Genomic DNA, 15980 nt, shown 5'->3' on the forward strand with positions numbered 1-15980 from the left:
TTAAACAAATATGTATATGGTGATGTGGAAACTGTGCATTTAATATATATTATACATTTAATTGTGTTAAACTAACTATCCACACCTCAATAACTATATTATAATGACACATCTACTGCATATGTTTTCATTCTCTATAACTGATCCCAAGGGCGTATAGTAATGACTAATGAGTAACCAATAATTCTCGTAAAAATTGTTAAAGTGTTTGTAAATTTATTAAAATGTTGTGATCCATACACTCAAACGGTGATATTATTATGTATAATATATCATATTCTTACGTTGTTTTTTTTTCTTAAAACTATATAATTTATCATAAATTATCTATATATCTGTACTTGACAGTCATTATAACTTAAGTCTACTAATTAAGTCTCTTAATAACCCTGTATAAGGCAAAGCATTTTTTTCTTCATTTCAAACGGATCTCTATCATTTTGCATCAGATATTTAAAATCTTAAAACAATTTCAATATAAAAATAAAAAAAATCATAAATTTGGAAAAACAATAATTTATGATGGTTTTTTTATCAACCATTCTGGTTCAACCATTTATCATTTTTTTGAGTTTTTGATATATTTTTTTCAAATACAACAAATAAATAATGGTTGTATATATTATCTATTTAATCATAAGAAAAGTTACAATCCAATTTTATTTTTTTACACCCATTTACGTAATACTTTTCAAAACATAGTATGCAAAGCGGTACGTTACATTGCTTACAAATAAGATATTATCGTAACAGTACCTACCGACCTACAGCATTACAATATTACGAAATGACCAAGAAAAATGGAGTATTATGAGGGAGGCCTTCACCCAGCAGTGGATAGACCCCGGCTGATGATGATTTTACTTATACAGTCAAATATAATACAATACAACCCCATGAAAGTTGCGATATTGATAGTAATTTAATACTTTAGCATTCAATTGATGTCACAACTAACAAAAAAATACCATTTCTTCGCTGATATTTTGAAATTTTTTCCGATCCCAAATATTTTGAGTAAAAATAAAATATATTTATGATAGTATACTATAATCACACTAAAATTTAACTATACACAGCTGCCTAAGCCGTTTTTTATGTTTAAAATAATTATAGAAGTTAGCCGTGCGAATTGCAAATTTGAGGTTATGTACTTCCCGCTTGGCAATAGAATGATGAAACAAATGCTCTATCACAATATATTTGTAGAAAATATAATGTAAATCTATAAATAAATGCATATTAAATGTTTATGTCCATACCTACTTTTTTTCACAACACATAATATAAATGGGAACAAAATGACTTTCAAAGTGTCACTCGCGAATTCGTCGAGTCGCGACCGCAAACGCGCAATGGCCGATACATCGACCAATCGTTAAAACAGTGTTTTGCGAGCGATTGACGTACACTTTATATTAAGTGGTTTATTTCGTAACCAGAGAACGTTTTCGACAACCTCTTGACGCACTAAGGTTGATATTTCCATATTTAGTGTATGGCGTATAGCTCATAAATTAGGTGGTCGATAAATAAACCGTTTTCGACCTTTGCCCTATAGAGGGATAAAAAAAGGAATTTAATATTTTTCATGACCTTAACGTCAGTGTATTTACGGTTTTGTGATTTTTAGAATATCTGTAATTAATATGCGGAAAATATAAATTGGGTGTCTTCTTCGTCGTGTCGGGTCTTCAATAGCTACAATGTGTCGCTCCAGAAGGAAGCGAAGGCACCACCATTTTATTTGGCTTAGGATCTCGTCGAAATTGTAGGTTACTGGGCAAGCCTTGCAAGAAAATACGTGCTCCATGTTTTACATTTCACCGCAATCCCAGATGTGGTCATCGGCATGGCCCCATATCCTGAAACGGGCCCCCAGGCCTAGATGTTTGGTGAGGCCTCCTACCTCGCTTAGATTAAGAGCCGTGTAATTTTTTTACACAATAGTGATCCTCAAATGGTATTCTGCAGAACTGCAGAGTTCTGTGTAAAATAAAGGGTTTTCCGAGATTTTTGGCATTTTTAAAAAAATCAACTTAAATTGTCGGCATGGTATTATATTATGAAGCAATGATCGCGACCTCCTTTTCAATAGCCAAGTAACATGCGGCCTTTCACCGTATTGGATAAAATAGATAAAATAGTACACTAAAATCATTATAAAATATAATCCCACTCGTGAAATAGCACCGCAGGCGACTTTTTTTACTATAAGCGCGAATTTGTAGTGTATGTTTATCTCGCTTAAGTGATTGACCCGTCACGCTGGCCCCTCCTACCCCCAGGCCTCCAGGCTAGAGCCCTGTCAGCCCCCCCCCATTGTGGGGGCCATGGTCATCGGAGAACCTCAACTTTACCATTTTGTCTCGGGTTAGCCGTGGTTCTCAGTCTGTTTAGGGCTTTCCATGTACGGTATCCGAGACTGGCTCTAGGTAGGAGATACCCGTATGGTAAAGATTGGCCGGTGGTAGTAGTTGTCACCGTTATCAGGGGGCACCATCGTGGAGGTTCTTTACATGCCCCCCAAATTGAGCGTAAAGATACAAAATGTGCAAACACATTTTCGGAAAAATTGAAATTAAAACACATTGGCTCTAAAATATAGATAAGAATGTTCCTAGACAACGTCAGGTATAGAGGTATTATTGGTATATTGATTCAAACCACAACGCCAGTTGCTAATATAAACCATCAGTCGTTCAAATCTTTAGTTAATTTCATCGTAATTAGCTAAATTGGTAAATCACAAAAGCCGAAATTCGGTGGATTTGGATTCGAGCACTATCGAGCATCATATTTTTTTCAAGATTTTTTCTCATTTATGTATATTACTAGGGTGTTTTCGAATTATGTAAATTCTTATTGATTCAAGTTTTATGTTAAAGTTTTCCATTTAAATCTTTTTCGCTACCCGGATTTTACCTTTAAGCATCCTTAGGCACTATGTTCATTCACTCAATTTACATATTTTTTTGAAACTGCATATTATATTATACTCAATCCTTTGGGTGAATTAAATATAATTCGATTATTATTATTAAGTCGTATAACGCAATAACACTTCAACATCAAAAATAACAATATAATATTGGCCGACATGCATTACAATTGAAGTTATATTGAATGTATAATATTATAAAAACTCGTAATTTCTCGTGAAAATGCTTTCAAGTTCCGAATATTTTCACTGGAATCATAATAAAATATTTTTTACTAAAAATACAAAACGAAAGTCAATTTCGAGTATAAAGTTTATACGTCATAAATAAATGCCAATTTTCAAAATTAAAACATGTTTTCATAAAGCAAACTTTAACAAGCCGGCTGAAAAGTCGGAAAATTAAAATAAACGATGAAAATTGTTTTTTAGTTAAAGTTAGTTTAAAACACCATATTATTATAAACAATAAAATAATAAGTAAAAATATGTTTTCAAAAAACATTGTTAACATTTTTATAAGGTGTTTTGTAAGTAGGAAATTATTTCCTATTTTATAATACAATTTAAATGTTTATAATATACGTAGTCAGATAGTATGGATACATTATTTGCTGATTTTATTTGTGACGGTCACGCATAACTTTTCATTCAATTGCGAATTCGTATTTACGAAAGGTTAATAAATTACCCACCTACTAATAGTGTGTGCTCAATGGGTTTTCAAATTAGTAGATCGTACATCAATTTATTATGACGGCTGAAACCTATATAACGGGAATGGGATAACTGGACGCCAAGACAATTGGACGCCATACTGTCGTATACACGTAAACAGAACGTAGACGAGGAATTTTAATCAGTTTCTATCTACTATAGATCTACTATCTTTTAATTCATTTTACTCTTAACACAATATTTTTTTATTGCGGATTGAGAATTACCATGTGTAAGGCTTTATATAAAAATAAAAAACTCTTTTTTCGTTGCATCTTAAACATATGCACGATTAAATCATTATTTACGGGTGCATATTTAAATTCTCACCAACTATTAAATCGTAATATAACAATTTAAACATAAAATCTATTTATTTTCAAATTGCGTGGCGTCTAGTTGTCCCGGCGCCAAATTTTCCTAGACCCTATATGAACAACGTTTCTAACAAATTAATAAAACCTTCAATAACTTCGAAACAAATTTTTTGTTTCAATCCACAACGAAGAAATAATTCGGTAAGTTAGGTACACGATTTGTAACTTTCATACTTATACTTAATATAAACATATCTTCAAAAATGCTTTAATCTCTTTCAAATACAGATCATTTACAAAAAATGCACCCCAAAATACTTTTACAAGTAAATAAACATATCAATACAAATAAAATAATTACAAGATAAAAAGAATTTTTTATATACAACGTTTTAAAATTTTCTGTTGAATTTTATGCTCAATATGCTCAAACTTGTACTTGATATGAAGTAAATAAAAACAAACAACACACACAAGTATGGAGTACTGAAATGTCATTTTGATTTCCATAGTAATGCACGTATATATTAGTAATTTAGTTGCTAGGACCACCCCCTCAGCAACCAATAATAGTGGATTGGATTACGGATTTCTTCCGAAATAACTTTTCATACAAAACAGTATTAACTGAAAATGAATTAAATTCTGCTTAAAGATGGCTAAAAGTATTAAAAGAATGCATTGGCATCGTGTTTTGATATTTTCTAAAAGCATTCAAATGTCTAGCTAGTCGGGAAGTTAGTTAAAAATCGATTGCAAGATTTGTACTTGACAAGCAACCACCGGAAAAACAAGAATACGAGCTAATAAAAACGTTGTAAAAAATACTGCCCGTTCTGTAGTTATTTTATCAAAAGTGATAAGGTTATTCTAGTAATTTCCTGTATCTGAACATTGCGGGAATACACTTATAATAGCCCGTATCTTGCCGCTAAGCTATCAAGCATGTTGCATGACATGTGTTGAATTCAGCTTCAAAATGTCACTTTCGATTTATCTAAAAGGTAAAACAGTAAGTAATATAACAAATTTGGATATTTATCTTTATATATATATCAGATTTTATTGGATGTTATCATTATATTAGGTGTTATGTGTTTTGCTTCACCACTTTTTACGTTACGGCTTATTGGTATGCCAATGTAGTTTTACAACATGTGTGTTACGGAATAATATTTAGTTTTTTAGCTTCCTGCACAATTTATAACAAGTCACTTACAAGATATTAACATTAAGCCTTCAATATAATAATATTATAGTGTATGAGAAGATGAAATAGATATTTTAATATAATTATTTTGTGCATTTTAATAAAAACCTACGGATATTTTAACGATACGAGTAAAATGCGATTAAACATGTTTAGGATAAATTGCGTCCGCAAAATCAATACTAAATTTTGCAGCGGATTTAAATAGCCAAAGTAGATTGCATCGGGCATTTATTAATTAAGATGGCGGAACGCAATTTCCAGGGTAGGCAACTGCACATAGAAATAGCTGGAAAGAGGATAGAATTGTTGTTCCCTCGGCGGCACTGCAAATAAAAGAGCTCGGCGGTTTTATTATTTATGCCGGGTAACCCCCGACGCGGCGCAAACCAACGACTAGCCAAAACTTCCCGCCAAACAGGGCTACCAATGTGACAGTATCAAACTATTATTCTTGTTAAGCATTTTTGCTTGCAAAAAAATAACGTAGAATACGTTTACTGGCAGAACCTGTTTTCACCGAATTGTTGAGTTGTTGGTTGTGAGATATAACATCTGTTAATTTATGCAGAAGGTTGCGTCGTGTGTGTGATATCATATGTTCGGGACACATTGGAAATAAGACACAGTGATGTATTTTCTTGGGTTTATAATGTAGCACTACATTTTAGGTTATAGATGTTTGATGCACGGCATTAAGGCAATACCCTCAGTTGAGGCATGGTCTAAAAAGATCGTGGCGAGGCGCGGATTGGGGTTCGCGGATGCAAATGACACATGTCGAACGAAATATAATTTGTCATATAAATCCAACATGCGTCCATTTAATGTTATGTTTATTGTTCTATTAGTAACAATATTAATATCGTCTTTGTTCTGACAGAACACACTAGCTGAAGAATACTAGTTTTGAGTAATTTGACTTTGAAGTTGTTAACCATAAAAAGGATGACTTTAAAATAAAGACTCTTTATTTATTAAGAAGGTTTCCAGACGGACGTTTTTAGTCATCTTACACGATTTAAGAATTAGTACCCCCGTCGCCATCACGAAACAAATTAACGTATTCACACCTCGACGTTCACTCTCCGAATGCCAGCGAGTCCAAAATTTCGTCGCGCCTATAGTTGAAAATTATTTTCCGTTTCACTGATGTATCGTCTTAAAGAATGATGACACATTGGTATTGATGTTATGTTACATCAGATTTACATTGTGATTTTGATTTAATTGGATATTAACTGAGTTGCGCGTGAATATTTGATTATACAGTTCTAGACCGAAAATGCAACTGAATTGTTGGCTGTCATTTCCGCTTAGTATTATTGTCTGTGCCGTACAAATGACCACAGACAATAATACGTCGGTGGTAGAGTTAGGTAAACCTCTACATGAGTATGTTTGATAGATGTTAATTCTAGTAACATTAATTAATTATTTCTTTTATTCAACGAATAATTCACAAAAAAATCTAATTATAGAACATACATAATATAAATAATATTGTCTCATGAGTGTTTTCAAAATTAAGTATATAGTAGCATAGTGTCCACATCGGGACAGGCGTATTTTCCATTAATTATATAGGTCCATCTTCGACTATAATGTCCATCAGTCACCCTTGTGACATTGTCAAGGTATGTATCGAAGAGTTTTGAGAAAATTAATCAAAACAATATATTAGTTTCTATATAATTTTTTAATTCACTGTGGTATAACTTTAGTTAGAGTGTAAAAAATAATTAAAAAAAAAAAAACTTCTCCCATAATATATTATAATCTTTGACAAATATGAAACGAAAAATATTAATAACATAAACGCATAATAGTGTATTAAATTGTGTATATTATGTAATTTAAATAATAACATATTACAGTTTAACGTATTTTATAAATATAACTATTTTTAAAATTTTATACGTCAGATTAGTGTTTTAATAGATACAGAATTTATTTTTCGGGGGAGTATCTTACTTTTGCGTACGAATTTTGAGTCCTATTTTCCTGCCAATAATTTTCAGTTTTTTTATGTTAAATTTCCGATTTTCAAAATTGAAACACATATTTATAATAAAATCATAATTCGAAAACAAAAAACGCAGGTTTTTGTTTTTTTATGAAAAATAGATTTTAGTCACTTGCTCAACCTATTAGGTCCAAATTAACATTGAAAAACAACATTATTAATTTTGTCAGACCCAAGTGATTCACACTCAAAACTGTCTACAGTATAAGCCATTGCGGTAACTGCTCGGCTGCCGTGGATTTACTAATATTAACGTTAAAGTCATATTAAATATTGAATTGCATTTTCGCGAATTTGTATTTTTTTTTTTGTATATAATATCCACTGGCTTTCACGATACTGTAATTGTTAATTTGTTATGCACAATTTTACGTTAAAATATACTTAAATTTATTTTTAAACGCATTTATAAAACCATTAGTATAATTTATGTCGACATTATTATAGTGAAATATTTACGATAAAAAATTATATTGATAATCTCTGTGATCCCAAATTTGACAAGAATTAGGCATTTTATTATTCAAAAAATGAGCAAGATTAATACAGTTGAAGATAATTCTAAAGATACTAATTATAATCTATGTCTTTGAACATTCAAGTGTGATAAACATTCTACGAATAATGATTGCTTTATAATAATTATTGACCTAAGAATAAGGTAGTGTTTTTTTGAAATACGCCATTTCTTTTGGCATTCCCCAGTGGTTAGGCTACAACATACGGCCGTAGCCATAAATTGACAAACTATAATTGAAGTAGGGAGTAAAATGGTGTTAACGCGCGTGTTTTAACATGTACCGGGATAATAATAGGATAATAAGGCTTTACAATTATATAAATAGATTATCTACAACGGGAATGTCCAGGATCATGCTATGCAATATATCATGAAAATGCAATAAAATCTCCATTTTGACCTACGCTGAGCATGTCCGTCCTTAATGATTGAAAATTTAAATAACGTTTACTTAATAATAAACTCGGAGAGTATTATTATTTTTAAAACCTGTCGTCTTAAAAAAAACGTCAGAATGGCTAACGTTCAAGTACTACCGTAAATTCAGATTTAATTGGCTGTCTTTCAAATAAAAAAAGCTGATCACTTGACAGTTTAAAAGGTCAACTTGACGTAAACAATGCCAAGAGAGGAGCTTTTGAAAACCCTACCCTCGAAACCCACCCTAACAGCCAGATAAGTATCCTACTGGAGCCTTTTTTGAATTAACGAAGGCTGTATCGTAGAACGTTCTTGTAGAGAAACAAATTGTTAAACCATTTCGACAATTATTTCTGAAATGGTACGCCTATTTATCTTGGATCACTTTTTTGAACATTCTTGTTTTATTATGTACTAAGTATTGAAAAACTATAAATTTTAGAACCTCTAACCGTATGAATAATACATAAGAGTTCTACAAACATTTTTTTAAATCTTTATTTTGTAAACACACATTCACTAAGTGCGACGTTTGAAAATCGAACGAATTTAAAAGTATTGTATATTTTTACCGTTAAGGGGGGACATGCTCAGCGTAGGTCAAAATGGAACTTTTATATTATTTTCAAAGCATAATCCTGGACATTCCTTAGACGTTGTAGATAATCTATTTATATAATTTGGAAGGCTTATTATCCTTTATATTTATTTTAAACATTTGATGACTGCATAAAGTATTTTTATTACATAAAATAGTATTCTTTTAAACCTCTCGCTCTAATGTTTTAGAATATAGTCATATTTCAGTACATCCATGTGCAGTGGTGTTAAGATTTTTTACGTTTATTAATCTTTAAATGCATTTATAAAACCATTAGTAAAATTTATGTTGACATTATTAAAGTGAAACATTTACGATAAAAAAATATATCGATAATCTCTGTGATCCCAAATTTGTGTACTATCACGTTACGATATAGGGAAAAAAATTGTAATGTCGTTTTTATTTGTATTAAAAATGTTATACGACTGATGTTCCCATCCTGTAGCACATTTTGAACCTTTAAACAAACATTGTCAGTTAAAAAAGTCTGCCGACATCACCGGAACAAGAATGAGGTCACCTCACGCGTAACGCACTGCATTGACACCCGCACGACTCAATAAACGTTTTTTTATTATTATTTTTGGCACTATGTATTTTCTAAAAGAATGTTGTCTATTACTATTCATGGTCTGTAGGCTGGATTCTGTTCAAAATATTATGTATGGATGTAATATTGCAAGTAATTCTAATGTACGCACCGTTAAAAAAAGATTTCTTTTTCGGAAAGTTACATGTTCAAATACGCGCGTTAACATAATTTTACTCCCTACTTCATTTATCGTTTGTCAATTTATGGCTACGGCCGTATATTGTAGCTTAGTCACTGGGAAATGCCAATAGAGATGGTGTGTTTCAAAAAAATACTACCTTATTCTTAGTTAAATAATTATTATAAAGCAAACATTATTCGTCGGATGTTTATCACACTTAAATGGTCAAAAACATAGCTTATAATGAGTATCTTTTGAATTATCTTCAAATGTGTTAATCTTGCCCATTTTTGAATAATAAAATGCCTAATTCTTGTCAAATTTGGGATCACAGAGATTATCAATATATTTTTTTATCGTAAATATTTTACTTTAATAATGTCAACATAAATTTTACTAATGGTTTTATAAATGCATTTAAAGAATAATAAACGTAAAAAATTTTAACACCACTGCACATGGATGTACTGAAATATGACTATATTCTAAAATATTAGATCGAGAGGTTTAAAAGAATACTATTGTATGTAATAAAAATACTTTATGCAGTCATCAAATGCTTAAAATAAATATAAAGGATAATAAGGCTTTAAAATGATATAAATAAATTATCTACAACGTTTAAGGAATGTCCAGGGTCATGCTTTGAAAATACCATAAAAGCCCCATTTTGACCTACGCGGAGCACGTAGGCCGTTAAATGAAAATTATCATTTTCACTCATCAGCCGACTATATGAGAATGTATTCACTAAAAAAATACAGTTTGTTGCTGAAAGGCAGCATCGTGCAATTAAGGGTTAATAATAAAAACAGATGTAATTGTCGCAAGACAAAGAACTCGAACCCGCGATCCATAACTTTATAGGCGAACGTAATGTATATTTTGAGTTAATATTGATATTTTTTTCAGAGAAAAAAATATAATATTATATTATATTTACATTGTTAAAATATACAGAGCTTAAATCAGCAAGTTTCGTTTCGTTCAATGAGCTTTTAAATCAAAGAAAACGAGTAAACGTCAAACAGCTCATTCTTTCTGTAACAACCAAAACTGCTGAGATTCCTAAGGCTTCTAATAAGACCATGCATTCCCATGGGGACCACTACGTAATAAGCGCCGTCGGCAGAAATTCATCTTTTCGTGAAATAAAACGTTCAACTGGAACTCCAGAATGGTATATCTGTGAAACAGTATTTACTGTGTCGCAATGAATTGTTATAAGGTTTTTTTATTCGATACTGCATAATATATTTACCTACGCAACAGTCTATTAGATAAGTATTAGATTATTGATTATTGACAAAACATATTGGTGGCACTTTTTTTAGTGGATTGTATAATTTAGGAGGTGATTTGGATTCCGGAACTAGGGGTGGGGGCAATTTAACAGGATGCCAGACACTGACCTTTTATGATATTGATGATGGCTCCGTGGTTTGGTTGTACTATCACTTGCGCGGTATTGTTTGTTTGGGTTACCCGGTGCACGGCACTTGACGGTACACTGTTTATGGATGATATGATATGGAGTTGATGAATGATAATGATTGGTGATGTGAATGATGATAGCCGGTATCATGGCTTGTCAGGTATTCAGAAGTATCGCTTGGACGACGGTCACGCTATATCAAGCTGACCTGGCCGTGGCCCACGAACAACTTCTGAATTAGTCTGTATAATAACGCTGTGCTGCAACCATTGGTATTCTTGAGCTGACTCACGCGCGACGACGGTTATGAATTACCTACTCTTTTGAATCACGCTATAGATAGGAAACGACGGTAAAGCTTAACAACTTGCACACGTCCGTTTGCTGCCTATTACTTGAGCTAACTGAATGTTATTCGCATCACGATTTATCATGGCCCGTAATTGCTGATTGTATGGTCTTGTGACAATAATACTGGGATTTGAGGGAGGTGGGAAATAAGGATTACGGCCATTGCAATTTGGCGCAACCACATATTTTGAGAAACCGTTGTAAGAAATATATTCGAATAAAATAGAGCCGCGTACGATTGGAAAGCATTTAATTGTGTCATCTCTATTGGAGATCGGACATCATTAGAGCAATTTTAGCTATACTATCTGCTACCCGGAGCAGTTTAGTAGAGATCCGGTCGTACCAATCACGGAGGTTATTTAGCGACGAAATGCGGCGTCGTTTTCTGATAAGTTTAAGATAACGAGTTGGAAAATACTGTATATTTACCCTCTCACAATGTGGCCAAGATATTGTAGTTTTCTGGCTTTAATAGTACGCAAAAGCTCTTGGTCGACAATTATTGTTACCTTGTCAGTCCAAAAAATTAAGGATATGTCTATACGGCCACATATCAGAAAACACAACTCTCCGTGACATATCGCCGTTTAGTATATTATATTAACCCGTGCCAAGGAAAAGGATCGGGAGAATATAACAGGGCACTGGGACAACTGGACGCCAAGATAAGTGGGCGCCGCACTGTTGAATGAAATAAATAGACTTTCGTTACAATTTGATTCATAAAATAGACGAGGAAGTTAAGTTTCTATTTATTACTTAGTAGTTTTAATTGATTTGGCTCTTAACATAATGTTTTTTTACCGCATATTGAGAATTATTATGCCTGACGCTTTATATAAAATAAAAGAACAGCTCTCTACTCGTTGGAACTTAAACATAATAATAGTTACAATTAAATCAATATTTAGGCGTGATATATAATTTTTCACCAATTAGTAATAAATATATATACCTACCATATTATAAATTTTTATAGTTCACGAACGTCTATATATTTTCAAATTTCATTCTATTGCGTAGCTCGCCCAGTTGTCCCGGCGCCGAAACATCTTATATACTAGAACAGTGACCCATACACTGTCTCAAATCTATCAATGTTCAATAAAATATACCTAATAATATACTTAGATACCTGGACACTAATCAAAATGATTTTTCATTATTATTTTTGGTAACAATTAAGAGGTTCTTCTGTTTGTTGATTGCGTTATAATTCGGGATAATATTTATAAATTTCTTAGAACTTTATCATTATTACAATATTAATATTCATTTTACGTAGCCTAATAACCTACAAACCTCTATACTAACCTAACCTAACAATTTTTTTTTAAACGGTACATGTTCAAACACGCGCGTTACCATGATCTTACTCCCTACTTCATTCATCGTTTGTCAATTTATGGCTACGGCCGTATATTGTAGCTTAACCACTGGGAAATGCCAATAGAAATAGCGTATTTCAAAAAAATACTACCTTATTCATAGGTCAATAATTATTATACAGCAAACATTATTAGTAGGATATTTATCACAATTAGATGGTAAAAGATATAGGTTATAATTAGTATCTTTAGAATTATCTTCAAAATATGCTAATCGTGCCCATTTTTGAATAATAAAATCCCTCATTCTTGTCAAATTTGGGATCAAAAAGATTATAAAATATATTTTTTTATCGTAAATATGTCACTATATAATGTTAATATTAATTTTACTAATGGTTTTGTAAATGCGTTTAAAAATTAATAAATCTAAAAAATCTTAACACCACTTCACATGGATGTACTGAAATATGACTATATTCTAAAACATTAGAGCGAGAGGTTTAAAAGAATACTGTTTTATGTAGTCATCAAATGTTTAAAATAAATATAAAGGATAACAAGGCTTCAATTTTATGTAAATAGATTATCTACAACGTTTATGGTATGTCCAGGATCATGGTTTGAAAATAGAAAAAAAGCTCCATTTTGACCCACGCTGAGCACGTCCGCCCTGAACTAATAATCTACAAAAAAAGATAAGAAAGTGCCAAAATTTAGTTGATTTACTTTAATCATTACTTTTAACAGAAATTAAAAATACATTGAGTGAACTTACGACGACTTATTATCTTAAAAATAATAATCATAATACCACTTTCAAAATGGTATTTATGTTTGGCTCTAGAACTAATATAATAAATATTACATAAATTACTTGTCAAAATTTTTCATTTACCTACGTTAGTGATATTACATATTATAAGAATGGATTCAGTAGTAACTATTCCTGGCGTAAGGTTTATTCATAATTAATTATGCAGGCGTAAAGATAATTAACTTCCTATGGAATTACGGCAGAATTGATAGAAACTTCATATTATATGAATCTATGCATCATGTACACCCACGCACGTTAAAAGCAACTCCCACATTCACGTTATTTTATAAATTTATTCCAGCGTAGGAAATATAATATTAAAATAATAGGTATTAAAGAAAAACAAATGGATACGACGGTAAAATTTTATATTTTCATTGCAAAATTTATTAAAATTCTCTTCGTTATGACATAATTCACCAATGGGTCTATTCTATACTTATCGACCGCTAAAGTGATAAATATTATAAAACTTTGGGTAGGTTTGTATCAAAATATTAGCACTTATTGTAACAATTACAACTTTAGCGGTCGATAAATATAGAATAGACCCACAGAATACTATTTCAGTATGTATGTGAATCTATATTATTGTTAAAATTTAATTACTATTTTTTTTTATTCAACGAATAATTCACAATCTTTAAGAATGTAACATTCTTATTATTGGACATACATAATTTTGAAAGCACTTCGGAGAAAATATATTATAACCAATAGAAAAAATATTTTTGAAAAAAGTCAGACACCCCTCAGGAATCGAACCTGCATCTCTCGGGAATCGCGTCCACGCGCATAGTCCATTACGCTAAAGGAATCATACTTAATTACTTAAATTTTGACTATTGGCTTTTAATACTCACTGAAGCGTTTTCCAAATTGAGCTACGTTTGGCGATCTCTGACACAAATGTGTATTTGCCGGACTCAGGATTCGAATCTGGGACACACGACATTATAAACAGGCTCGTAAACCACTCAGTCATTGTGGACCGCACACTACCATATCAAAATATAGTAAAGTTGTAACTACATCATTGAATAATACGTTCTTGCATTTTTAAGGTCGTTAAAATATGGAAGTTTGTATGATTTAACCTCATTTAATTTTATCAATATTCTCTTTACGGGTTTTTGGCATAGCAACCTCGACATATTATTGCAATTTTTTGTTCTTCCGGTCCAAAAATGTAAAAAAAAAACTATGGAATATTTAGGCAGGTGGCGCGAAAATTTCTATCGCAAGTTTCACAATAGAAATAGGCCAATAACATGACAGAACAAAATATTCAATATTTGAAATTAATAATATTCATAATGAAAAATGGGCAATCGTGAGGGTCGCTTCGCATTTGAAAGAAAAAAATGTAAAAAGAAATAAAAAATATAAAATGGTTGTTAAACGTAGTAACAGCACAAAGAGGATTTTTGCTTGTTGCGGTGAAACAAGATTTACGTTCGCCGTTTTTTCGAAGCCCTGGCATATTGTACTAAAACTAAAATCTAGGGTTGAACCAAATATTTAATTAAATATAACGTCTCTGTTCTGGCAGAACACACTAACTGGAGAATACTAGTTTTGAGTAATATGACTTTGAAGTTGTTAAAATGTTACAAATAATGGTCTATCATGTGAGTTTATTAAGTAATCGTAAAAAGGATGACTTTAAAAATAAAGACTGTTTATTCATTATGAAGGTTTCCAGACGGTAAAGTTTGAAATAAGGAACATTTTGGTACAAACTCAATATGTCATTTTATCGAATTAGTGTCTTCTGCCAGAACAGTGACGATAAATTTTTCATGTTATGATAATATTATTATCTTTTTTTTCTTACATCATAACAGGTCAGTCACTATTAGCGCTGTATTTACATTATTGGCTGCTACCCGAAACTATTCGTTGGATCTGCACTTGTAATTTAAGGCTATACCTCAGTTGAGGCATGGTCTAAAAATATCCTGGCTAGGCGATGCGCTGATTGTGCAAATGACGCATGCCGAAAGAAATATAATTTGTTATATAAATCCAACATGCGTCCATTTAATGTTCTATTAGTAACAATAATAATATATTCATTGATATGTTTTCTTTGTCATGTAAATGGGTAACGTTTTTAGTCATCTTTACACGATTTAAGAATTAATACCCCCGTTGCCATCACGAAACTAATCGACGTATTGACACCTCGACGTTCGCTCTCCGAATGCCAGCGAGTCCAAAATTTTGTCGCGCCTATAGTTGAAAATTATTTGCCGTTTCACTGACGTATCGTGTATAAGTGTATTTTTCTTTGCAACGTATACTGTTTATGACACTTTTATAGACGGACACGATACTGACGTTACCATACATTTTTTAGCGGTCGCAAAAAAAAAACATAACACATTATATTTATAAAATCTATTGAGTAATAATTACAAGATAAAAATAACTTTTTATATACGTTTTTAAATTTTCTGTTGAATCATATAAACTTGAATTGACTAGCTTAAACGATCAAAGAAATTTGTACTTGATAGAAATAATACTGAAATGTCATTTTGACATGTCATATTGATTTCCATAGTAACGC

Source organism: Rhyacophila brunnea, unplaced genomic scaffold (assembly GCF_057557595.1).
Source record: "Rhyacophila brunnea isolate RB1 unplaced genomic scaffold, BYU_Rbru_1.0 scaffold_10, whole genome shotgun sequence".
Lineage (NCBI taxonomy): Eukaryota > Metazoa > Arthropoda > Insecta > Trichoptera > Rhyacophilidae > Rhyacophila > Rhyacophila brunnea.